This window comes from Acinonyx jubatus, chromosome B2 (genome assembly GCF_027475565.1).
Source record: "Acinonyx jubatus isolate Ajub_Pintada_27869175 chromosome B2, VMU_Ajub_asm_v1.0, whole genome shotgun sequence".
NCBI classification, from domain to species: domain Eukaryota; kingdom Metazoa; phylum Chordata; class Mammalia; order Carnivora; family Felidae; genus Acinonyx; species Acinonyx jubatus.
The window spans coordinates 48,416,756-48,444,190 of record NC_069385.1 but is presented as its reverse complement, the minus strand read 5'-3'; the positions used below and the strand labels follow the sequence as shown (position 1 = coordinate 48,444,190).

Genomic DNA, 27,435 nt, shown 5'->3' with positions numbered 1-27,435 from the left:
AGACCCAGAATCTGAAGCAGGCTCCAGGCTCTTGCGCTGTCAGCACAGAGCCCGATGCGGGGCTCGAATCCATGAACCCCAAGACCGTGACCTGAGCCGAAGTCGGACACTTAACCGACTGAGCCCCCCAAGTGCCCTATATGCTTTTTTAAAATAAAAGGAACAGTTACAGATGGTTTTCCTTTCGTCAACTTCTAAACTTAAACATTTTAATCAGTTTATTACTTTACCCTCCTGTGCCATCCTCCTCCTGTCTCAGGCCATTCAGTCTCATAAAGATTATTATTCCACAGGGTTCCATAGACCGTAATGTCCTGAGATCATGACCAAGGAAACAGTCCATTCAATATTAAATCACAATCTTGCAACTATGCCCTATAAAGACTTTAACATTTTTTTTTTTTTAATTCTGGTCTAGCAACTTGTAGAATACCCTGTATCACTTCATGCAGTAAACATTAATTGGATGCCTACTGTATGTCCCGTGCATCAGAACATATTGAGTCTCATTTCACATCTTCATGAGACAAAACAGAACATCTGGGATTCCTTTGGCAAGTACTGCATAGTAACACATAATACTGACCTCTGCACAAGACGTTCACATTATAAGGATATTATGGGAAGCATAAAACATTCAGAACCAGATCCTCCGAGCTATTAAAACTACTTAAATACGGCATCAGTTCTTAAGTTACCTAATTTAAAAGTAGCTGAACCTAAGAAAATGATTGAGTCCATTAAATATTACATTAAGTGATAGCACTGCTCTCCCACTGCTGTAGTTCAGGTTGTGTCCGTGCTTCATGACAACTGCCTTCTTTATGAATTCCTGAAGAATGCACTCCAAGTTGAAAACTGTCATACATCTCAGTTGCTAGAATCTATCTGACAACTTCACCTGCGCCCCACTTGGCCCCTTATTCAGTAAGCTTTAAAAGGGTATCTGTTCAAGAGCAGTGGTGGGATGGTAAACAGCCTGGGCTCGAATACCAGCTCTGCCCTTAGCAGCTGTGGGGCCTGAGTCTTGTATTTAGGCCCACTTAGCCTCATTTTTTCCTCTTCCCCTAAATAGGGATACTAATAATACCTACTTTACCCACTTATTTTCCCTCTGAAACGGCGGGGGGGGGGGGGGTTGGGGGGGGGGGAGAGGAGGGTGGCTACCAGAATTGAGTGAGTTAATAATAGGAGAGCTCTTTGGACAGTGTCAGGAACATCTTAAAGGTTATGATAAAAGCTTCTTAAACAAATTGTTCCAAAAAGTTGAATACGCTCCAATTTTTAGCATCAAAGTATTTGAGTATTTATAAATACCATTCTTAAGATCATGCTGACTTCACAAAACATATCTGCCACAAAGGAGAGTCTCTTCCTATTATTCAAAGTTATTGGACAAATCATAGATATATGCAGAAACATAAATATATAAAGATATACTCCATATGTACACTTATGAGTATATATGCATATATGTATACAGAAGCATAGGTACACATATGAAACTTAACCACCTCCCGTGCACAATCTAGGTGAAGTGGGCTAAAGGCAAAGCAAGTCTTCAACCATCAGTTAAACTGACATTAAAAAAAAAAAAAAAACTGACACAGTTTTCCTTCATAAAACTTTTCAAGAAAATGGAAAATAATCCATTGTACCAAATGTTAATTAAGACATGATAATGGAACTTGCATAGAAGATCTATAGGGGTTCATTTATCCTGCCTATACATTATGTGGATCTCCAGATATAATCTTTTGCTCCTACTTTTGTTAGTGTTAGCTGCTCTGAAATGTTTTTGACTTAGATCAGTGGCTTTTAAATGCAATTATAAATATCTTGCTTTAATTGTTTTTCTGCTGTAAAGGTTAGGATAACATCACGAGTCTCAGAAATAAATACTGATTCTAGAGTGAGCAAAATATATCAACAATTAAATGAGATCCTGGCGGGGGGTTGGGGGAGTTACTCTTTTGCTGGTTCTAATGAATTCATATTAACTTTGCAGAAAAATTAAAATGTAGGGTTTTTCTAAATAGTAGCAATTTAGGTCGTAACAAAGTTTAACTAGCTACTTTGGTTTTGAAGTCCCCCTCCCTACCAAAACAGGACAAACCTTGAATGAAGATAAATCTGTCGTTTGAATAAATAGTCTCTGAACTTGACCTGTTCTCTTCTTTCAAGCTATTTATCTTTTCTGAAAACAAACTATAATTCTATTACCAAATAAGAGCTCCTCACTTAATTGTACCAACGGCAGAATATGAAAATACTTGAATAAAGTATTACAAAGAAATCCAAAAAAAATGTCAGGCATATAAGGGCCAATAAAATATACGACTATTCACATATATAATTTCAGTGGCACAAATCTAGTGTTACTTCTAACACTCTATTCCCAGGGTTGTTAGCATCATTTTTAGCAAGCATTCTCTCCTCTGCCAGCTCCCTTTACTAGGAAGTTATCTTGAGAGTTACTTCATTCAGGAATGAACGTCCCTAAAATAAAAGACCATCCTGCCAGACATGTCAAGAGAGCCAAAGAAAATTCTCCTCGACTGAAATTTCCATAAGAGGTTTCCCTTTTTCTAAACACTCTTAAATAACCTTTTCTTCTTCTTATTATTATTAGCCTCTTTGACATATTACTGCATTTTTGAGAGCTGTTACTGTTTCTGAGATTACACAAACAAAGAGAGGAGAAAAGGAGCAAATTGTTTGCTGTGTTGTAGGAATTTGAGTTCACTTTTTCAATGCAACAGGAACATTTGCATGTCCTCATAAATGAATACTAATGACATGCAGATCTGGCTGCTCCATAGAAATCACACACAGAAAGCTAGAGCAGTGCACAGGGAGTTACATTTCTCCAAAGTATTCACACAAAGAGCAAGAAGATTAAAGTCAGCATCAATTCTCTGAAGTTGAGTCACATCTAAATGATGTGGTGGGTTAAGAATGAGGGTGGGATTTATGGTGAAAGCAAAGTTGGCTAGTTAACATCTTGTATGATTTTTGAGTCAACAACTCTTTGTTGACCACCTACTTTGGGCAAGATGCCGCTTCCCTAAGTAACCCACTGCTCTGCAGTTCCTTTACAGGGTGTAGAAGTAAGCATCCTGCTTCTACCGAAAATCCTTCCTTTTTATTTAAAATAACATCCAGCCCAGCTTTGCCTCTGTGTGTGTGCTCCTGTGCTCAATAAATACTTCTTGAATGAGTGGAAATTCAGTGAGTAAGAAGGTTATTCATTCAAAAACATCTGTGTCTGCCTGCAAAATGGTAAGGACAATGATGGAAGCATAATCAAAACACTGTAATGAACACCTTCTCAGAAAGGTCCAAGAGGGAGCAACTTCCAGTATTAAAATCTAAGCAGGAGGTCCAGCTTAACCTAGAAATCATGATCCTAGTACTTCTGTGAAACCCCATTAAATGCTATGCTCATAATTTCCCACGTAACCTGATTTAGGCATCTATTTGAAAATATTATTTTACATCATTAAATATGTTTCTATGCATTTTAGTAACTGAAAAAAGAATACTTTAAAAATACTCTGGAGTAATCTGGAAGGGGCGAGAACAGTTTTCCATTTCACTGTTCAGACTCTGAGAGGCAGTTAAATTTAAACAACAGTTTCCGTCCATCACTAGGTTGTGTGCAATATCTTCCTGCCTCTAGTTCACTGGTGACCGACTTCACATTCCTAAAGAATCCCTCCCCATGCTCCTCCAGTCACTTTAAGCCAGGACCATTTGTAAACAAACAAAGGGAGTAAGGTTTGGAGTACTGTTTTCATTTCTCCCGTTAAGAGCTTCCCTGGGAGAAACCACTAAGGTAACTTTTAAAAATCTGCTACAACATCATTGAGATCAATAAAACATATTTTTAAAAACAGCTTTGATATCCAAATTTGTAATCTCTTTTCTTACCTGCATTTCAACTTTTCCTTGGACTGGACACTGAATACATTTGAAATAAACTGTCACGTGGAAACATGGGTTTAAAGCTTTGAAATACGTCAAAACTACTGAGCAAAAGCTTTCAGAAGAACCACCTCATAGTACTTGGAGCAAATCTGTTTAGAAAAGGGCACCTTTACAGAAAGGACGCTCACCCACTCTCGCTCACGCCCAACCTGACCCTGTATGCTATTTATCAGACTAAGTTTACATAAATCAGAGAAGAGTTACAGTGCAATTAAATGTAGCCACGAAGTAATATGATATAAAGCACTTTGCAAATATTAAACCTCCCCTTAAGGGATCAATGTTTTCCATGAAGAAGGTGGTATTGGGAGGAGGGAGGGAAAGAAGGAAGGGATGGAGAGGGAGAGACCGACCCACCGGGTGAGGACTGGGGAAACCACGGATCTGAATAGCAGCCCCTTTGGGCGGGCACCCTGAAGCACGCCAAGAGAGAAGCTGGAGAACGGAGCCCAACAGGGTGAAGTGACTCCGGAGCTAAAGCGGAGGACTGCTCGCTGTGCACCCGGAACCGCCGGGTAGAGGCGTCCACAACAGTCTGCGCGCTCCTCGGGGCGCTCATTCCCCGAGTCCCCAAACCAAGGCGACCACCCAAGTCCCAGGAGCAGGGGTCTCTGCGCTCCAGTCAGAAGGCACAGCGACCTCGCGCACCCCTGAATAATGCGACCGCCCCCTCGATTGCATCCAGCTCGCGCGCGCGCGTGTGCTGGGGACTCGTGAGTGGGATGGGTGGCGGGGTCTGGGGCTGCGAGAGATGGGGGCCGGCTGGGGCGGAGATCGCACCCGACCCAAGTTAACTGAGCCTCTGCCTGCCCCCCGCTCCGGCCTTGCAGCCCCCCAGTCTCCCGAAGCCGTCTCGCGCTCCAAGCGACAGCCCCACAGCCACCCGGGGAAGTGGCTGGGCGCGAGGCCCCAAACTCTGCAGAGCGCAGTTTACCCGTGTTTCCTCCCTGGCTCCCTCAAAGAGAGCCCAGCGCGGGCTGAGACTGACCGACTGACACCTACGACCCTCTTAAATTTACCCCGGGAATCGCCCCGCCGGTTCCCGTCTCGCTCTAGTTTAGCCCCGAGCCCCAGGGAACGTCTCAAAAGTCTACCCCCGGCAGCACCCAGGAGAACCGCGCCCCCAAAGTGGTTTCGGCTGGCACCGCACGGACGTCGCCCTTGGGCGACTCCCCTCCCGAGTCAATTCCTCCCGAATCTACGAGCTTTCAGCCCGCTGCGCCCGAGCCCCTCCCCGGCGCGAGGCGGGCAGCTCGCCCTGCTCACCTTCGTCCCGGGCGCGGCGGCGGGGGCGGGGGCGGGAGCCCAGGGCGCGGGCGCCGGCCACGGGTCGCGCCGGGCCACCGGTCGCTCCCTCAGTCTCCGCGGCAGTTGGTCCAGTAGTTTCGGAAGCCCGGGCTCCGGCTCCGCGGAGAGCGAGTCGGCGTGAATGGGAGCGAGCGACCGCGCTGTGCGTGCGCGCGTGAGAGTAAGAGGCGGGCGGGCCCCACACGAGGGCAGCGGCGGCGGCTGCTGGGTCCCGGGCGGGAGCCGGAAGGGGGAGGAAGCGGGCGAGAAGTAGTGGAGTTTAGGGCGCGTTTCCTGCACTTCGCCGGGAGGCTGGGGCCAGGTGCGGCAGGGCGCGCTCCCGCGGCGCAGGCACGGCACGGGCAGCCGCCGGAGCCCGAGTCCACGCAGTGCCCGGGCCCGCAGCCGCTCTGCGGGAGGAGGTGCGCATCCTCCTCGCCCCACGCGGGCACTGGCGCGGCCCCGGACTCTGAGCGCCAAGGGGAGAGCCTCCGGTGTCCTCGGTGACAGCTCCTTGGGCAGCCTGCTCCCTCCCGATCCGCCCAAAAGAGCAACAGTCAGGGCGGCTGGGATCTTCCCTTCCTAGGTCTCGGAGCCGCGGTGCCAAGCGGTGCCGGCGCCCCGCTCCCCGCGGCTGGCGCTGTCACGGCCGCCGCCCGGCCCCCGGCGCGCCCGAGCCGGCAGCTGCCTCCCGGAGACGTGCCCAGCTGTGTGCGCGTGTGTGTGTCTAAGCGAATCTCTTCCCCTCCATCACTCGGCGCGCGGGAGGGACCGGGTCCCCGGCGACCAGCTGCAGAGTGGCTGCCAGTCCACACCCTCCCGCTCTCTCCCCACGCACCCCGCCCCTACTCCTCGCCCTCCGCCTCCTCCCCGCTGCTCCTCCTCCAGCAGGCGCTCCCGAGCTCCCAAAGGCGGTGAGAAACCGCAGCGAAAGGGGCGGAGAAGGGTGGGGAAGGAAGCGCAGGTGTCTTCAGTCGAGAGAGGGGCGCTCACACCGGGGCGGCTTGCTGAAGGGGGAGGGCAGGGCTCAGGCGGAGAAGGGGGAGGAGGGGATTTACCCCGAGGCCGAGGTCCTGCGGCCGAGCCGCCGCCCATCCCACCCGGGCGCGGGAGCTGCGGGCCGGCGAGGCGATGGGGAGGGGGGCGCGCAGGGCTCCCCCGCCGACTGAGGCCGAAGCTTGGGGAACCCGCAGAAGTCACCAGGGTGGCAGAACCTAGGAACTTAGAAGTCGGAAGGACCCAATGTCTGAGGAGCTGAGACCGGTGTCCCTAGGGTGAGGGCCCTAGACGCGGAGCTTGGGGCACACAGGTGTCCAGGGAGCTGGCCTGTGGCTCTAGGTTGCCTATCAGGAGCGCTGGAGGCTGGGAGAGGGGTCGGGCGGCGGCGGCGGCGGCCGTTCTCAGACTGCTGTATGCATCCGGAGTCGCAGGGGGCGATCACCGCCAAGCTGGGAAGCAGAGATCGTCGCTCAGCCTTTTTTTTTTTCCGAGTCCAAATCCCAAAGCCCGAGAGGCACACTCGCCTTCCCCACGCGGTCTGTCCTGTCCCTCTTCCCTTTGCTCCCGGCAACACGGAGGGCCACGGAACTCGAGGTGCTGTTTACTGTGCCCTTTGCTAGATCGAAGGGATCCCACCAGATCCAGGCTGGTGTGGTGCTGCTTCTCTCTCAACTGTAGTCCCCTCCCTTAGTATCTATGGCCACCCAACCAAAATTTCCTGAAAAACTAATACCTTTCTTATTGACAAAGTTTTTTTTTTCCTCTCTCTCTCTCTGGAGTTTCCTTTAAACAAACAAACAAATAAATACACCTCCCCCCCCCCCCCCCCCGCTTTGGCTGCTGAGGCATTAGGTCTCTCGCTAATTCCATAGTACAAATGCAACACACACAAAAGTCTTAGTCGAGAATCACGCATTATTGCTTCTGACGGCTTGTCTGTTTTCCAATGACAGTCACAGAATGCAAAGTTGAGTCAACCTGGGGGTCAGTGGAGAGGATTGTCCGTTTAATTACAGGTCTGTTAGAATGATCACTGGCAACAACACCAGAAAGAACAGGGGCGCTTTCTCCGGTATCCCTTTCTTTTTATATGGTAATTCCACACTGTTAATTCAGGCCACCTGAAAATGAAAGGTCGGATGCAATTGACAAGGCACAATATTTCTAGATTCTCCTTCAACAGCCAGCCCACCCCCCTTTCCTAGCCTTCCTCTTTTACCGTCACTTTGAAAGCTCAGGAGCTCGGATCTCAAACTGCACTTTATTTAAATTTCAGGAGACTGCCTGAAGGACAAAGCTGCTGAGTTCTAGAAAGAGATAACTTAAATGCAAGTAAACTTATTTACCAACTACTCACACAGAATCAGAAGCTCAGCAGCAACAACAGAATGTATATTGTTTAATATATTGAGCAGGAGGAAAAATGGCTGTTTGCCAGATATGTGATCCATTAACCTCTTTAGCTCATTGTTGGCAACAATAGCATACAATCACATTCTTATGTTTGAAAGACAAGGGATTGTTTTTTTCCCCCATCTCAAAATCACAATGCCACATTATAGTCTAAAAGAAACCTCAAACAATAAAAGTAATAAGAAAGGAAGGAACACAATTGGCTTTTTTTTTTTCCCTGAACAAACGTTGCTGTTCTGTTTTTCTTGAGGGGAAAAATTGCTGATAGGCAATAAACTCCACAAAGGCATGACAATAGATTTTGAAGAATGCCTCCCTCCCTCTATCAGTCCTTTCAATTAGTAAACTTTATTTAAAATGTTTGTATTATCTTTTTATTGGTATTCATTCTTTCTTTTGTGCTGGGAAGATTACTGAGAAGGATGATGGATTTGAGACAAATCTGGATTCTCATAATTCTGTCTTGCTTCAGGTTTATGTCTGGCAGAAGAGGAACATTCAGCAGCCTGTGCTTCTCAGCAGTCCTAACTTCTCCTCGGAGGATCCTTGGCTGGGTAGCTGATGGACTGCAAGATTGTCCAGTGGTTTTGCCTCTCTTGTGCAAGATCACAACTGGGGCTGGCAGCAGCTACAGACCCAGAAACTGAGAAGCAAAGCTCTGGAAAGGGTTTCTACCTTGCCTATGGTTGGAGTGTTAGATCGGGGTATTTGCATTGCTTTGTGCGCTGGTCTTCACTTCCCACAGACATTCTGGCCTTCCTGCTGTCTAGATAAAGTGCAGAGATGAGTGGTTGGGGTCTGTCATATTTAGTAGTAACATTTTGGTACTGTGCTAAATTAAAACTAAGCACTGGACAAAGTGACATCCAAAAGATCTTTTTAAAATGCGGTTTTGAAAACAGCCCTAGAGTCTGGTTTGGTTTAGTTGCCAAAGCCAAATAAAGTGCACAGTAATGAAAACATTTGGTTAATTCGAGTGATCATTTGGTAAAGAACTTTTTTTCTGAGCATCATCACCCTCTCTTGTCTCATAAAGACGCAACCGTTAAATATTGTGCAGCTTATAGTTTTAATGGAGGCAGAGCCCCTCAGTTAAAGCATGAAAGTGTTTGTCATTATTAGGCAAGAGGGGATAGCTGACTTATTTTCCAATATCCATTTGGTTTTCTTTTTAACTAGCCAATCACTGACATCTAGATTCACTTGGATTAGCAAATATTCATTCAAAGGACCCCTCTAGGTGCCAACAACCAGAAACTGAAAGATGAATAAAATCTCCCCCTCAGGGGGCAAACTCAGTAATCACTAGAGTTATCAGCTACACATCTGGTGGACCTGGGTTCCTTCCCTTGTATGGAAATAAGCCCACGCACCCACATCTCCATACGCTATCACTGTATTTGAGCATCTCTTCCGTGAAAGTTATGGTTTTCATATTATGCTATGGTATGTTTAAGTGGTTGAAAGGCTGAAATGATAAGGCCACGTGTGATTGTTGAAGAGGTGGGCCACAGGACAGGTGCATAAGCTATGAAGATGGTAAAGAGGATTCAACCTCTCTCAAGGTTTAGACCTGTGCCGGCCAATAGAAGTCTGATGCCAGGCAGGAATGTGGGCCATAGATGCAATTTTAAATATGCTATAGTTAAAAAAGTAAAAGAAACAGGTGACATTAATTTCAATAATGTGTTTTATTTAAGTTTACATATATTTTAGGTATTTCAACATATGAGAAATATAAAAAGTATTAATGAATTTTTTTTTAATTATGATAGGCAGAGTAGCTCCCATATCCTAATCCCTGGAACCTGTGAATATGTTACATTACCATGGCAAATGGGACTTTGCAGAGGTAATTAAGCTTATAGACCTTCAAATAGGGAGATTATCCAGGATTGTCTGGATGGACCCAAACTAATCAGATGAGTTTTTAAAAAGCAGACAAGAGGTGAAAAAAGAAGTCAGAGAAATTTAAAACATGAGAAGGATTCAACATGCTGTGGCTGGTTTAAGGGTGGAAGAACCAATATGATGACAAGGAATGCAGGTGGCCTTCAGGTTCTGAAAGAGGCTTCCTTCTGATAGCCAGGAAAGAAATGAGACCTGCCCTACAACAATAAGGAACTGAATGTGGCCAACCACATGAATGATTCCGGAAGCAGATTCATCTCCAGAGCTGCAGAGAAGAATATAGCCCAACCGATATTTTGATTTTGGCCTTCTGAGACTCTAGACAGAGGGATCAGCTGAGCCATGCCGCACAACTTCAGGACCACGGAAATGTGACATAATAAGTGGGTGTTTTATAAGCCACTTCGTTTATGGTGATTTTTTACAGCAGCAGTGGAAAACTCATACACATACTAAATCTCAAAATCTGGGATGTATTTTACACTTACAGTCCATCTCAATATAGATTGGCCATATTTCAACTATTCAGTGTGGTGAATGGCTGCCATATTGGACAGTGTTAAGTCTAGACCAAGAGAAATCAAGATACCTAAGAAGTGCTAGGTTTGTAATCTAGATATAGCATCACTGTGTGGAGAAAGAAAAGGAGCAAGGAAGGGAGGAACTTAGCAAGATCTCTCTTGAGTCCCCATCCTTGGCCCATGGGAACGAGGTGTTCTTGGTCTTAGAGAAAGCAGGCTACATTTTACAAGTCAGATTGTCCAAATTCATTGTACTTGGATAAATTTGCTTTATTAGTAGAGCCTGTTAATAAAGTCTTTTTTGAATATTTCATCTCTGTCTCAGTTAAGTTTTGGAGCAATGAAGAGGAGTTGTTGCTTCCATTTGAATTCATGCTTAAGGCAGAGCATCAGTCATTTAATTCTAGTAGTAGGGGTGGGGAAGGGCAGGTAAGAGTAACTGTTAAAGATCTCCAGGAGAAGAATTATGTGGATTGATTTAGCATGCCTAGGAAGGTTGTTCCTCCCTACCGAGAAATTGCTTTTCAATATCAAACTTCTGAGGATCTACATTTTGTTTTCATTAAGAAGGGCAGCATGTTTTCCAATTCTAATTGCATTCCATGTTTAATTTTCTAAAATCAGCTTTTACCATCTTCACTGACAGGTAAGCATGTAAAAAGTAGAGCAGAAACTCTAGTATAAAATCTAGAGCAGAAACTAACCAATGTGATCTGGGACCATTTTAGAAAGGTTTTGCTAAGGAGTTATATAGACCTAGACTGGGTTTAAAGAAAAAAAAAATGGAGCCTAGATCAGAAGGGAGAAGAGGGAGGGCTTTCTGGGCTGTGAGGAGCAATGGGGACAGCCCTGCACAGACAGGAAAGTGACTGGGTGGATGGACTAGTGAAAACGTCCCTTGACTACAGTGAAAAGCTCTTGTAAGGCGAGCCGTAGTTGGTGTTAGAGATGGCAAAGTGGATAAGCTCTCGATCTGCACCGTTCAATATGGTAGCTGTTAGCCACATGTGGCTCTGAAGCACTTGAAATGTGGCTGGACTGATTGGAGACACTCTATAAGTGGAAAATACACATTGGATTTCAAACACTCGGGGGGGAAAAAGCCCTGTAAAATAGTTTACTGAAAATGTTATAGTAATTGTGGAAGTAATCATATTTTGGATACTTTGGGTTACCCAAAATATATTCTTAAAATTATTTTTGCCTTTTTAAAAGCTTTTCTTCAAGCGTTTTGTTTACATTTTTTTAGATGTTTATTTATTTTTGAGAGAGAGAGAGACAGAATGTGAGTGGGGGAGGGGCAGAGAGAGAGGAGACACAGAATCCCAAGTAGGCTTCAGGCTCTGAGCTGCCAGCACTGAACCTGATGAGGGGCTTGAACATCACACCAACAAACAATTCTCAGACACCAGCCGGGGGTCCTACAACCCAGCTCAACTCTGACGCTATCTACTCAAAGGTAGCATCAGATTCCACAGGTGAAGGGCTCAGTCCCACAATTCTGGCTTGCTCCCCACCTGCTTCAGACGCCAGTCGCAAGCCCAGATTGTTACCTGTGCTTGACGGTCTGTAGATCAGAGGTCCCCCGCTTTCCCTTTCTTGGATTTGATTAATTTGTTAGGGTGGCTCACAGAATTCAGGAAACCCATTAACTCACGAGATTACTGATTGCAAGGGACATTGAAAGATACAAATCAATAGCGAGATGAAGAAATACGTATGAAGTCCCGAGCAAAGGAGCTTCTGTCCCTGTAGAGTTTGGAACCTGGTAGGGTCACACATTCTGGTTCTCCTACCTGAGGGTTCTCTGAACCCTCTCCCTTTGGGTTTTTATGATGGCTTTATTACAGATGCATTTATTACACAGGTGTGATTGATGAAATCCTTGGCCAGTGGTGACCGATTCAACGTCCAGTCCCTCTCCCTTCCCTGGAAATCATCCAGTGGGACTGAAAGCTCTCCTGCACCCAAGGTCTATTCATAGGTGTTTTCCAAAGTCATCTCCCGAACATAAACACAGTTGTGCTGGAGAGGAGCTTATTATGAATAATAAGACACCCATGTCACCTTCATGGCTCTGAAGGGATTTCAGGAACTAAGGACAAGAGACCAAGTATTGTAACAAAAGATGCAGGTCAGGAAATTCCAAGGGTTTTGGGAGCTGTGAGCCAGGAACTGTGGACAAAGACCAAACACATATATGAGAAATGTATTTTGGTCATTTGAATGACCGAATAGGTATTTCTTATAAATCACAGTATCTCAGGCTTGTGTTTCTATAGGCCATTTCTGCTCTAGACCAAGTGCTTCTCATATTTTAATGCATATATGAATCCTCTGGAAATCTGGGTAAAATGCACATTCTGAAGCTCCCAGGTGAACTGCTGGTTTTTGAATCACGCTCTGAATATCACGATGATGATTCACAACCTTGCCTGTAACATAGACTCATTTAGGAACTCTTAAGAATCACAATGGCCAGGTTGCTGTACCCCCAAATCAATTACACAAGAATCTCTGAAGTTGTGACTTGAATGTAAGTATTCGTTACAATTTTCTAGGTGATTTTAAAATACTGCAAATTTGAGAACCATTGCTTTAGGACCTCTTAAGTAGAGGTGAACGTATTTAGAGTTTATTAGAGAAAACAAAAAAGGCTTACATATCCAGTGCGATTAAGGTGTCATTAGTGATATTCATGTATTCCTACTGTTGCAGGATTTTGTTACCTCAATACCGAAGGTTTATTGTCTTGCTACTTCACAGAATGAAGAGGTGGGCACTAAAATGAGCAGCAAGGAAGTTTATTAGAGTATAAGATCAGAAGGTAAAAATTGTATGGAAGTTCTCTTTACAGAGAGGGGGCGTTTGAAAGTGAATGCCTGCCAGCTATAGGCCAGGGCCTTTGTTTGGCACCCTCTCTCCTTCCCCCCTGGTTCCTTCTCAGGTTCTACCCTTATTGGCTAGGTAACTCTACATGCCTACTCATTCCTTTTTGATTGGTTCCTTTCCATTGATGGCGTATGGCCATGCCTATTCCTTGTGGGTAGTATGTTTTTATGGTCTACTTCTTTTTAGTCAGGTCTTTTGTTTGTCAGATTCCTGAGGGAAACCTGGCAGATAGTAGGTGCTGTATGTCATTCTCAAGAGGAACTTTATGCCTGGGAGAGTTTGCTGGAGGTAGATATTCCCAGAAGAAATCATTTAAAGTGTGTTTTTTCCTACCCAGGGACCTCAGGTCCTAACCTGTCCCTCTCTGCCTACTGAATCCTATCTTTCCCTATCATACGCAGTCAGTTATTACTTTATGTAAGTCACTGTGACTTATATCCTGTCTTTTAGAAGCTTAGAAACTAGTTTTAGAAATTAGGTACCTGTTGGGGCGCCCGGGTGGCTCAGTTGGTTGAGAGACCGACTCTTGGTTTCAGCTCAGGTCATGATCTCATGGTTCAGGTCAGAGTTCAAGCCCCGTGTCAGGCTCTGTGCTAGCAGCACAGAGGCTGCTTGGGATTCTCTCTCTCTCTCTCTCTCTCTCTCTCTCTGTCCCTCTGTCTCTGCCCCCTCCCCCAGTCATGCTGTCTCTGTCTCTCTCAAAATAAACTTTAAAAAAAAAAAGAGAGAGAAAGAAGGTACCTGCTTAGCCAAACAACACAGCATAGGTTCAGCATATAGACAATGAGGATTATACGACTCTCCAAAAGGAAGAGTTAATCTCGGGTAGGATACTAATTAAATTTTCCTGGGAGAGCTGATGTATAAGAAAGCCCTGATGCAGTAGTCAGTTGTCAAACTTTAGAGTACATTAGAGTCATCAGGGGTGAGTAGGACAGGGCCACTTGTGAAGGAACACTGCTGGCTTCACTGCTGCCACACGATGAGGGAATTGTAGCCATTCATATGTTTCTGTTCTGATAACTCAAGATTCAAAGTCCCCAACGGGAGGCTGACCGGCTGAGCCCAGACCACATGCTCAAGCCTAGATGGCCAGGAGCCACTGGTGGTGCATATTGTGTCACCAGCACTGTACAAAAAGGCACTTTCTACAAAAGTAGGAATAAAAATAAAAAATAAAAAATAAAAAAAGTGGGAATAAAGCTGCAAGGCCACTCAGCCTGCCCCCAAACTCCCACCCCACCCCTTGCCAAAACCACACCAAAGCAAACCGAAACAAAGAAACAACCAACAAAGGAAATAAAATATTGAGTACAGGCAGGATGCCTCCCAAAATTGATATGCATGAGGGGAGACTCGATTTGGGACAAAGAAGCACATTCAAACTTCAGGTACGTAAGTTCAGGATCATAGAGTTTGAGATAATGATGTTCTATTCAATAGAGATGCCCGTTGAATTGGTGTGGGGAATGAGGTAAAGGCTGTCATCTCCTTGGAGAACAAATGTGGGGATCAGGAGGCTGAACGTAGAGGGAGGAGCTACAGATAGAGACTTTATAACGCTTCATATTTCTGGGACAAATGAAGCAGTGCAAAAGGGATGTTATATCAGCTATTAGCGGGTATTACCCTAGAACCGGTTCAGATTAGAAGAGTTAAATAGGAATTCCTATTGTAGAACTTCTTAGAGATTTTAGTATGCTAACGTGCGTCGTGAGGCTCTAATTATGCTGCACTTGCAAATATTATTTGACTATGGCACTTTCTTGAAGAACTAGTGATATATTGGAGACATTTTGGGAAACCACGGGCTAGAATATTCTGGAACCAGAAGAAGATAGAAAGAGACTTAGACAAATAACCAGTGGGAGAAGCAATAGTCCCAGAATCCAGCCAATTCAGACTTCTATTACTCTACTGTAATAGGAGATGGGTTTAATAGTTTGAGGACTAATAATATTGAATTCCACTTTATCCCTGTGTCCCCCAAACGCATAGTGCTTGATACATGGAGTCACAACACAACAGAGTGAACAGTGACAAAAGTCCTTTATCAATACGAAGTCACTAGCAATCTCTACAAGGACAGTTTCAAAACAATCGTGAGGTGGGCTAAAGAAACACCCACCTGCCAAGGATTTCTCCAATGATTCCTCAAAACTCTCTAGCAGATACTGAATTGTCTACCCCATCATCTGTTTTTCTCCTTTTTTTCTTGGCAATGCAACAAGGGTGACCATATAATTTATCATCCAAACTAGGACGCTCAAGAGAGAAAAAGGGGGAGCTATTAATAATTATGCCAGGACAACACACACAAAATAGACTTCCTGGCTAACTAGGACACATGGTCATCCTGAAAATAACTCCTGATTTTTAGCTGTATACTCATTGTTAGGAATAAAGACTCTGTTGTCCAGCCTCCTTCGTATTTGTGGGTGACCTCACGACTAAAATGGTACCAGATCACAGTGACTAGTTTTCCCCCAAAGTTTAACAAGGGTGTCCATATCTTGACCAATGTGGGTTTTCACTTATCAGGGTACATGACAGAAAATGGTTTTAGAACACTACACATAGAAGGTGTCTTTGCTGGGTTCCTTTCTCTTCCTGCTGGCTGGAATGTGGTTATTGTGGCAAGAGCTTTAGCAGCCATCTTGGACCATGAGGCAGCATGCTTCTCATATTCTATCATAAGGATGAAAGGAAGCCAAGTCTCTGATGAATATGGAGTGACCCTCTCAGCCCTGTCTACCTCTGGTCTATTGTGTAAGGAATCAATACACATTTGTCTTGAGTAATCCCATGTTATTTTGGAGTTTTCTGTTACTTGCGGTTCAATCTAATCCCAGTAGTTAAAACCTTATACAAATGCTGCCTAAAAACAATGTAATGTGAGCCACAAATGTAAGCCATATACATAACTCAAGTTTTTCCAGCCATTCTAAAAGGTAAAAAGAAACAGGTGAAATAATGTTAATGATATATTTTATTTAAATTGATGTTTCCAAAATATTATCTTTTCAATATGCAAGCCAATGCAAAAAATATTAATGCGATAGTTTACATGCTTTTGTTTCCTGCCAAATCCTCAAAATCCCATGTGTATTTTACACTTTCAGCATATCTCAATTTAGATTAACCACATTTTAAGTGCTCAATAGCCACATGTGGCTAGTGGCTACCATATTGGACAAGACAATTTTATACCATAAATAACCTCCTCTCACCAATATATTTTCTATCTCTCCCTCTCTTTTTGCTTCTCTTCAATAGGTAAATATGGGTAAATAAAACTTTGTATCTTACATAACAACCACCACAACAAAATCACAACAGTAGAAACTGTCTCATTCTTACGTCCCAGAAGCTATTTATTTCTCTATTGTTTTTCTTTCCTTCACGGTTCTATTTAATTAAACTTGCAATATCAGGTAACTCTGGTCTTGGAATAATGACACGAGAATGTCCATCAGGATACCACTTGATGCATTGCATCTCTGAGTGATGCTAAACCATCAGCAATCTTATTTTTAGGATGATTCTTTAGCAAATTGAGCTATCAGGAGTTGTTAATATTAGGACCAAAACCCACTGTGTTCTGCCACAAGGAATTTAGCAAATGATTTAAGAGGATCACTTTTAGTAGAATCAAGGTTATTCCTCTAATGGAGGACAATCTCCCTTCCTTTGAGACATATGTTAAAGAGAGGGAGAGAAAGGGAGTTGTTAGAGAAGGCCCCTTGGGAGTTGAGCCTACACTGGCCACCCCTTGGGTGGGGTTATGAATGCGTACATTGACTATCATGTGTGGAACAATGGAAAAGTGTCTTCAGCAGGTAGGCTTTATCAAGTGCAGCATAATCTCACTTATCCAGAGTCCAGTGTTCAAGCATCAGGAATGGTGTCAGATACAAAAGGAAGAAAACAGAACTTGTATCTAACGAAAGAAGTAACTGTGAGCTTTGTGCATTCTGAACATGGTTAAGAAGAGCCAAAGGCATGAAGGTTACAGCAGATGAGCTGTGATCGATTAATTCTCCAGCAGGAGGGAAGAAATCTTGTGGCTTGATGATGATGTATATAAAAGGTCAGTCTTTTCATGTAGAAACCAAGAAGCTCAGATGACATGACAGGGATCCAACTAGATAAGAAATAAGAAAGGCAGAGGGAAAGGGAAAGCAAGCAAAGGGGATTGTACGTGGAAGCTCTTGTAGACTGTGGGGAAGAACGATGCAGGGGTGAAGTTCAGAGTTAATATCGGTGGTCCAATGGGTGTCAGGGTGCCACGTATAATTAAATCCTCACATACTTAATATTCCTGGAAAAACATCTCTTTTGCTAATTGTAATCATTTAGTTCTTGGTGAATGTACTTACCTGTGGTTGTCTTAATCTACACCAGAGGTTTGCACTTTTTCAGCTTTATGTGCTTTCCACGACTTAGGTAAAGCGGGTGGGTGCTATGGGTGGTGGTGCCTCGCTGAAGACCTAAACCACGGAGCACGGGCCAAGAAAAATAAAATAAGGGGCGAGAGAAAGAAAAAAGACCGTCGTAAACATTTTAGTTATACAGAAGTCATTTATCCAACTTCCTTAACTGTATACGCTCCAGTTAAGAACGAAGGAGTCAGCCAAAGCACGTCAGAAAGTGTAGATGGATGATGCCAAGACCACACAGTAACCGTCATGCAATTTACTCGTTGAAAAGTCCCCAGGCCCCAGAAGCATGGCACCACTTTCCCTTCCCTTAACTATGCCAGACGTCGCTACTCCCTGTGGGTCCTCATTCCTGCAGAGCCTGGATGTTGCTTCAACCCGGCACTCCAGGCAACTGCTACTGTTCTGTTGGGGTCGGACATGCAGCTTTAATCCCGTTTGCCATCCTTTCCTTATGTTGTTACGAGAATGTTTTATTCTTATTTCCAGATAAGCCTAACAAGTATGGGTAGTGTTTCCTAGGCTGATCGCAGACCGGAACAGCGAAATACCGAATGGGAGAGCGTATGTAATAAATGATAGCCAAAGAGGTCACAAGTGACTTTGAGGGAGGGGAGGAAAACTTGTAAAAGCCTATGAACTTTAGCTCAAACCAAAAAGCAGGTGGGCCTCTTCAGCGTCAGAGCATGCGTATGTGGTATGGCAGGAAGAGAATGGACTTCGGCATAAAACAGGTTCAGATTCAAGTTACCGGACTTCTGCTGGTAGCTGTGTGATCTTGGGCAGGTTTTTGAGTTCTCTGAGCCCCACTCTTCTCATTTCTAAAATGGAGGTGTTAATACTCTACTCTTTATCCAGTTGTTGTGAAGATTAAACATATGTGATGTAACACGTTTGTGAGAAGTACCCCTTTCCTTCCTTTCCTCCTGGGGATGAACAGGCTCATTGGCTATCAATGAATTTTATAAATTCAGATAGTGTTTATGAAACTCATACTACGTGATGGATTGAATAATCCATACTGCTAGGAACTGTGACATACTGTCACATGAAAATCAGTCCACGCCATCGAGGGACTAAGAGTTCTTTGGGGAGAAAGACTGTAAAACATAAGTTAGATGGTGGGTAAAGGGACACGAGGAGATACAGGTACAAGTAATTGAGACAGTACTAGAAGCAGCATGGGGTGGGTGACAGTTTATTGGGGGTAGGGATCATATATTTATAGTGATAATAGTCCTGAATCATCAAGGAAATAGAAATTATACTTAACGAAGGATGTTTAAAGAGGCAGGATATGAATAATCCTGTTCTAAAAACGTTCCATTTAAAATGATTAAAGCTAACAAAATAAATGTCCATGGTCTAGTTTGGTGGAAACTTCATTAATTTCTAGTGGAACACATTATTTATTGGTGTGTCAAATAAATGCGGCATTGCTGAAACGGCAGATGAGAAAGTAAAAAAAAAAAGAAAGTGGAAGGAGATGGAGAGGGAGGGGGTCAAGAAAGGGCCAGAAATATTCTGCTACCAGAACCACCTCATGAGCATCAGTCCTTGTAAGCGTAGTCATCCTGCTGTTTCATTTAATCTTTACAGACACCCTGTCCAGCTGGCGAAACAAGTATTGTTCTCTGTTGATGGACGATGAAGTTGAAAATGTTAAAAAGCTATTACGTGTCTAAGGTCAAAAAGTTAGTAAGTCACACATCTAGAAAGTAGAATCCACATTCTCTGCTGGAGGCATGCAAAATGTAAAGAAACGAAAGCTACCCACGTAAGAATGTGCAGTTCTAAAAAAAATTTTCATTTAAAGATATGAAACTTTAAAACCAGGAGGCAAACGTCCAGGAAGTGATCTGAGCCCAGAAACATTCTACATATAAAATCAATACTGAGCGTGATCGCTTCACCACACTTTGCTTCCTCGTTGTCTCTTCTTTCCTTCCTCTACTCCTTCCTCCTCCAAACAGGTGAGGACACATGTGAGAAATACAAGAAGGGCACAGAGGAGAAGAAAAAGAAAATGGGAAGTGGTGAGAAGAGAGAAACCATAAGAGAATAGGAGATCAATGTGTAGGGAAATCAGGTTCAGAGTCAAGTTACAGGACTTCTGCTGGCAGCCCTGTGATCTTGGGCAGGTTTTTGAGTTATCTGAGCCCCACTTTATGAACATATAAGTCTCTGGTAGATTTAAACATTGGAAATAAGAACAGATTAAACCTTTTGTTCTAAAATTTCTCCTGAAAACAAAACAAAACAAAACAAAGCAAAGTGAGATCAGGGAAGTGGTAAATGTGTCGAGGCATTTAGATGATGTCTTTGCTTCCAATAAATGAATAGGCTGTTTGGACAGAACCGGAAGCTTTCCCCGTGGTCCCCAAGTTCAGCCGTCAGCTCTAAAGTCTGCCTCTCTCTCTCTATTACTCAAGGGCATCCACTGGCCAGGCACTGGTCCTCTCCACCAAGTCACTGTAAATACCACCGAGGGCCTGCTGTTGCTGGAGGGATGTGAATAAAGACCGAATGCTGATCATTCGGCACTTCTCAGGAAACAGCTTGTCTGTAGAGCAAAGTGATCAAGGATGTGGTCGAGGTTCCAACACTAGGGTTATCCCCTACTGCGTACCCTCTTGGGATGCCAGTGTCTGCTCACCTGGGGCACATCTCAGGAGTTACTGTGAAGTTAGAAGCAACAATTTATGTAAAGTACTTAATACAGGGATTGCTCCATAGTAAGTTCTCAATAAGCATTAGCTTCTCCAACAAACTGACTTTCCTCCTCTCAAAAGTTAATGTCATTTGTCCCGTGTCAAGTTTCTGTGAGTTCTATGACCTATAATTACCATTTTTTAAAAAATGATAAATAGGCCTCAGTCAAAACCAGCTGTTCATCATTTCCTATTGTTCGACATGGAAAGTTCCCTCCTAAAATTAAGTGACAAAAATCCGGTGGTGTTTAAAATGGCTATAATTTAAAAATCTTATGTGACTGTGGGCATTTGCCGGCTTCTTCCATCAATTTGAAAAGAATCGCTCATGAATCAACCACTGTAAATTTGTATCATTTACATTTTTATTTCTCTAAACAGTCTCCACAAAATTAAAAAGGACATAATTTTGAAAGTTGGTGTTTATTATTATTTTTATATGCAGTCCCATAAATGTGAACAGTTTAAAACCTCATTCATTGGCAGTAATGGAGGGAAAAGAGTAAGAAATCTGCCCGAGAAAATATTTGAGAAGAAATGGGCTTTTAGTAATCTCGAGGAAAGTTAATATTTTAAGCTAAGATATAAATGGATATTAACAAGTAATAAAACTAAGTTCATAAAAACCATACTTTACAAAAGGCCCTGATTGTTTTGTACTGCCTCATAAGTATAAAATTCTTTGGTAACAGATTTAATTACTGGCATCAGAAATAAATGACTCTTGGGGTGCATGGCTGGCTCAGGCGGTAGAGCCTGTGACTCTTGACCTTGGGATGGTAAGTTTGAGCCCTCCGTTGGACGTAGAGATTACTTAAAAATAACATATTAAAAAAGAAAAGAAATGACTCTAAAAAAAAACCCCTGTGTTTTTCTAGCTTACAAAGAAGACTCTAAAGAATTCTTAGAAGAAAAAGTAGTATTCAAACCCTGCTTCCCCTTGCAGGCTCTGTGCCGGTGGGGAAGTTAATGCAGGTCCCCACTTTGTGAAATGAGCATGATTAGGAAATTGATCTCACAGGGTTACTGAAAAATTCACACTTTAAGCAGCGTCTGGTACACAGAGAGCTCTCAATATATTCCACTATCAGTATAGCTGACCTGGTATTGAAGGAGATTTACCCACCTTACACCTCATGGCAACAAGTTAATCAAATCCTAACATAGATTATCTATTAAAGTTCAGTTACAGTGTTATTAGTATTTCAATTCAGAGGTGGCTTTTCTGATACTAGAGTAAATGTGGAATATTTTACAGACTTATTCCGACTTCTGACTTATTTTTGTTGTTGTTCAAGTTTTATGGCAGTTGAAATATCACCAGGAGAGCTCTTGAATTTGCCCTCTCTCAGCCTGTTCTTTGGCAGCCATCACCCATTTATTCAAGCCCCAAAGCCTTGGTTTCTCCTTGATCCCTTTATTTTTGGCCTCATATCCCATATCTACTATATCACAAGAACTGAAGACACTGCCTCTAAAACATGTCTTGACTCCATCTGTTTTTCTCTCTCCACGGTTATCACCGTCTTCCAAACTACATCCACCTATCCTCTTGCCTAAACTACAGAAGTAGCCTCCTAAATAAGTGTGTTTGCTTTCACTCCTTACCCTATAAAATTCATTCTCCACTAAGAGCCTGGGCTGATCCTGGAAAAACAGCATCTAACCGTGATGTTACTCTTATTTAAAATCTGTTCTCCATTGAGAACCCGGGTGGATCCTGGTGAAACATACACTTAACCATGATACGACTCTGACTTAAAAACTCCCAGGGGCACATAGGTGGCTCAGTCGATTGAGCATCCAACTGTTGATTTCAGCTTAGGTAATGATCCCTGCACTGGGCTCCACATTGAGCATGGAGCCTGCTTAGGATTGTCTCTCTCTCCCTCTGCCCCTCTCCCCCATTGGCACTCTCTCTGATAACAAAACAAACAAACAAACAAACAAGCAAACAGCTTCCAGTGACTTCTCATCACTCTCAGAATAAAATCCAAACTCCTGACTCTGGAATACAAAGCTTTCTTCTGTGTGCTGACCGCTCCTATCTTTTTGTCCTCATGTCCCAACCCTTTGCCCTCACCCACTGTGCCTCAGTCACACTGGCCTTCTTCCTGTTTCTTGAACATGTCAAGGTTTCATCTTAGGACCTATGTACCAGCTGTGAACTTTGCCAGGAATGCCCTTACCCCCAAATTCTTCATGGCTGGCTCCTTCTTGCCCTTCCCATTTCAGCCTAGACGCCACTTTGGGGGATGCTCTCCTCTCCCATTCAGTTGAAAGCATCTGCTCAGTCGCTTGCTCTCACATCACCTTTTTAATGCCTTACATGGTATTTATCATGATCAGATGTTTTCTTATTCATTCATTTACTGCTCATTTGTCTACTTTTTTATTATTAGCCTTGCTCCCACTAGAACATAAGTTACAACAGAGCAGGGACAACTTTCTCTGTCCCTTCTTACATCTCTGCCTGGTATTCTTTCTGTTTGGCAGAGAGCAAGTAACTCAACAGACATGCTGAATGAACACATGGAAGAATTCTCGGGTTGCCCAAGGGAAGAAGCTCCCTGTACCCTGACCATGACCATTTCTAAATCTCCTCAATTCTTTAAAAAAAAAAATTAACGTTTATTTTTGAGAGTGAGAGACAGAGCGTGAGTGAGGGAGGGGCAGAGAGAGAGGGAATCACAGAATCTGAAGCAGGCTTCAGGCTCCCAGTTGTCAGCACAGAGCCCGATGACGCGGGGCTCGAACCCACGAATGGTGAGATCACGACCCGAAGTCGGACATTTAATTGACTGAGCCACTCAGGCACCCTGAAATCTCCTCAATTCTTAATTTTCACCTAGGATAATTCCGTGCCATGGCCCAGAAATGTGTAATGACTTGACTTCCTCATCAGGAAAGCGGTATAATTGACTATTTCTTTTAGGACTGTATTACATAACTGTGATTTCTATACTACCATTTAATCTCCTTTTTCTCAATTTTTTTTTCTCTTGCTTCATATTAACATCTTCAACAAAACCATTAACAATCTGGGCAAGTATTATTACCTACTTGTTTTCTAAGGGAGAAAATTGAGGCTCAAAGAGACCACACACCTCAGAAATGACAGACTAGAGATTTGAACCTGGGTCTGTGTCCTTCTAAAGACCATGGATATTTCTTTGTCTGGAGACAGTATCCCATAAATTACTGTGGTCTCAAATTTCCCACAATAGCCATTAGTGAATTGACGAAATGGTTCCCAAACTTGGCTGCCCTTATAGGATCATTTAGGGATTCCTGAGTCCCCTTAGATTTGCAGAATACAAATCTGGGTTGGGGCTTAAAAATCTGTATTTTTAAGGCACTCTCCAGATTTAGGTGCCGCTGAGTTAGATAACAAAACTCAGGTTAGGCGGTGTTAAATATATGTTATTGCCAAGAAGGCCTTTGAAACATCAGCTGAGATTACTTTGTCTGATGAGGTTAGTGATCCAGTGAGCCTCAGAAACTGAGACTCTGAAAGATAGGGGTTGGAAACCCTCCAGCCCCTAGCTGCTGAGGAGGGACAGCGTGTGTTATTTATTTGGAAAAGAAACAGAAAGCATGACACGAGGCCTGGGCTTGGGTGTGAAGGGCACCCCAAAGGAAGTGCTGAGTGTAGAAAAGCATTCTTTCAATGGTTGGAAGTCCTCTAGTAAAACCCAATGAGATATTTTAGCTATTCCAACCGTCTCTAAGTTTCTTGAAGTCCTTGCCTAAGTCATGCAACAGGTTTGAGCCATTAAAAAAGGTCTACAAGGAGTAGGTGAAAGAGGCATCGTATAGGAGTGTAAGATAATTTAGGCCATCAGAAATGGCGATACAAGCATCTCCATACTACTGCCTTAACACTGAGTGGTCTGCTTTGTGATATAATCATGTTGTGATGAAAAGAAACAGCACATCTGGAGTGCTTTTCCTATTGGAGAGCATACAATTTTGTCAAACCCACATGCCCTAATAAAATGCTGCTGTACCACGCTTCTTGTGAGCATTGAGTCCTATCTAATAGAAGAGATAAATGGCCTCCTGAGGCTTAGCAACCAGGGACAGTCACATCTGGTAGCTTGCACCTGGCTGACCTATTCATGGAAAAGGTCAGTTTAGTGCAAAAGGGCATTTAAAAAAAACCTCAGCGCTGCTGGAGGGAATTGAGCAGCTGTCAGGGGAGAAGGGTTTCATCTTTTCACACCATTCCATTCTTTGAGCCCATTGCTTTAACTGTAGCTGGGAAGGCCATGACTGCATCCTCATAACATGATTGCAGGCTCATCTCGTCCCCTTTTGCTACTAGTGCAAAATTAGAAATGCAAGTGTTCCTATATTTCCTGTATTGATTCACTATCCACATAAAGACTCAGAGCATGTCGTTTCCTTACAACGTGAGGTAGTGTTTTAGGACTGGGATCTACTGTTTTCATAAATATGCCAACATTGCCTTTTATATTTCAGGTCAGTTTGATTTGTTAAGCTGAGTTTGCTTCAACATTTGGTCAGAGTGTGTCGTAAAATACGATCTTTTTGCTGTTCCCAAATTTGAATCGAGACAGTTCCGAGGAAACTACTTGAAGGAGAAGCCATGTTGGGGTCGGGTGATACGGGATACCATATTGATCTCAGTACTGTGAGCCTCCATAGTGTTCACCAATAGCTTTCCTAAAATGAAGGCAAGTAAGGGGTTGTCTTTTATAATGTTTAGAAGCTTCGGGGCACCTGGGTGGCTCAGTTGGTGAAGCGTCCAGCTTCGGCTCAGGTCATGAATTCACAGTCTGTGGGTTGGAGCCCCGCATCGGGCTCTGTGCTGACAGCTCAGGGCCTGGAACCTGCTTCGGATTCTGTGTCTCCCTCTCTCTCTGCCCCTCCCCCACCCACACTCTGTCTCTGTCTCTCTCAAAAATAAATAAACATTAAAAAAAGAAGAAGAAGAAGTTTCAAAACGCCAGCTCTGGATGAAGGACTTGTCTGACTAGACTGGAGGACTGTTTCTTGGCTAGGTCCAGAAAGTTGCTGCTCAGAGTTGGTATGTGTCTATTGGTCTCTGGAAAGTTATATGGGCTGAATCTAAGGTTTAATATTGCAACTCTTCTCTCCTGCTCTTCAATTTCAGATGTCGATGGCATCTGAAAAATTATTTTTAATTATTTAAAAACCCTCTCCTTAAAAAGAAAAAAAAACACCTCACTACTTTATTTATTTATTTTTTTCCACTGTCCTATTTCTCTATTCAATTTTAAATGGCCAAAAAAGAAAGGCAGTATCTACCCAGATAATTCAGAGATTTGCCCTCTGGTATTTTTGTCTCCAAATCCTTTGTCACCAATGAACGAAATTTCTAGCCTACTTGATAAATGCTGACCTTTCACCTCACCTCATCCTGCGGAGACAAATTCATACAGAAATGATTTTCTCTTCATTGAAAGTGAAATAGCAATATCCCCAGAATAGTTCACCCTTACCAAGAAGAAAAGTCAAGAATCTTTGAGACTATTATGAATAATTATTTTATGTTTAGCTAAGATGTTTTGTAAAAAGTCTTCAAATACATACTTTAGATTTTTAATAAAGGTTTCATATAGAGTTTAAATATTTAAATATTTAAATATTTAGTTAAATGTTTAAATTTCAATGATTCATGTCAAAACAAAATTACACATTAGCCAAATGCCAACCAAGTTTGACATGGAGATAAATCAGATCCGGGCCAGTGGGGCTCCAGACTGCAAAGTGCTGCTAAGTATTCCAGAATTATGCATGCCATTTCCTGACCAAGCACCCTCTCTCAGCTTTCAGACCTTGAGGCTTAAGGGGAGTCATAGTAGAAAGATGGAAAAGACTCCATTTCTGTTAATTCATCATGGCTGAATTAGCACAATGAATGGTGACAAATTGGCCTTTTGCATCCACACAACAGTTACCAGTACATTTTCAATGGTTTCTGCTTGAGTGTCAAGAGTAGCATGTTTAATTACACAGGAGCTGGTGGAGGCCTGTGCTGTGAATGTATTGCTAGGAAGAGGAGAGAAGCTGCTGGACATGACCTTTGACTCTGCAGAGGAAGATAGAAGCCATATCAATACACGCAGGGAGCAAGATACTGGAGATGACCAAAGTCATAAGAAAATCTACTTCTTCAGGTCAACGTTATATTTATCTAGAAAATTTGATGAATTGAAAGTGAACACAGCTACTAAATATGATTCCTCACTTTCCTTCTGTCTCCAGAGTTGACTGTCACACTGAAATTCGAGCTACGTGCGAAATGTGAATTTTGCCTAACTTCAAGAACTGTTCAGGCTTTGGTCATGGTATTTAATACACTGTCATTAGTTAAAAGAGAAGAGCTTACTATAGCATTGTTGGTTGGATAGTAAAATTCTTACATATAGAATCAACTTGATAAAGTGTGGCCCCAAAATGTAATTGTTATCACTAGACAACCATTTAGAGTTACTTGAGACCATTATATATCAATAAATCTAAATGGAGGTGGATCACAAGCACATTTTCCTTCTTAGCCCACACTGAATATATTTTTCTTATCTTATTTGATTGTTATCACATAATTCTCTGTACAGTTTCACCTCTAGGAAATAAAGAAAATAATATTGATAATATAAAATAAGCCATCTTGGCAAATGTTTCAAAATTGAGAAAATGCAACTTGTTGTATCTAAATATTAATGGCATGCCTTATTTCAAGTGTATATTAATTTTTTTCTTATATAAATATGAAATTAATTTTTTATAAGAATAACTATAATAACATTTAGACAAATATGTTCACTGATGCCTTATCTCAATATTTTTTAAGCATACAAGAATGTAATGACTATATGGCACAACTAAGTCAGGTATAAATAATGATAAAACAGGGGTGCCTGGGTGGCTCAGTCGGTTAAGCGTCTGACTTCGGCTTAGGTCATGATCTCACGGTCCGTGAATTCGAGCCCCGTGTTGGGCTCTGTGCTGACAGCTCAGAGCCTGGAGCCTGCTTCAGATTCTGTGTCTCCCTCTTTCTCTGACCGTCTCCCCCCCCCCCCACCCCCCCCGTTCATGCTCTGTCTCTCTCTGTCTCAAAAATAAATAAACATTGAAAAAAGTTAAAAAAAATAATGATAAAACAATTAGTTACTGGGACACATGAGTGGCTCAGTCAGTTAAGTGTCTGACTCTTGATTTCAGCCCAGGTCGTGATCTCCTGGTTCATGAGATCGAGCCCCACATGAGGTTCTGCGCTGA

The 27,435-nt window shown here is 43.1% G+C and overlaps 1 protein-coding gene across 3 annotated transcripts in view; it reads right to left on the bottom strand.

The window, feature by feature from the left end:
- The window catches only part of HS3ST5 (heparan sulfate-glucosamine 3-sulfotransferase 5), a 262,836-nt gene extending 256,741 nt beyond the window's left edge, over nucleotides 1-6,095 (bottom strand). For 2 of the 3 annotated variants that reach the window (XM_015065381.3, XM_015065382.3), the window contains exon 1: nucleotides 5,257-6,087. The gene's annotated coding sequence lies outside the window, so the exon portion shown is untranslated. Of the gene's footprint in view, nucleotides 1-5,256 lie in introns of all 3 variants that reach the window. The other variant, XR_008298386.1, reaches the window with a different exon arrangement.
- Nucleotides 6,096-27,435: the final 21,340 nt, after the last annotated feature.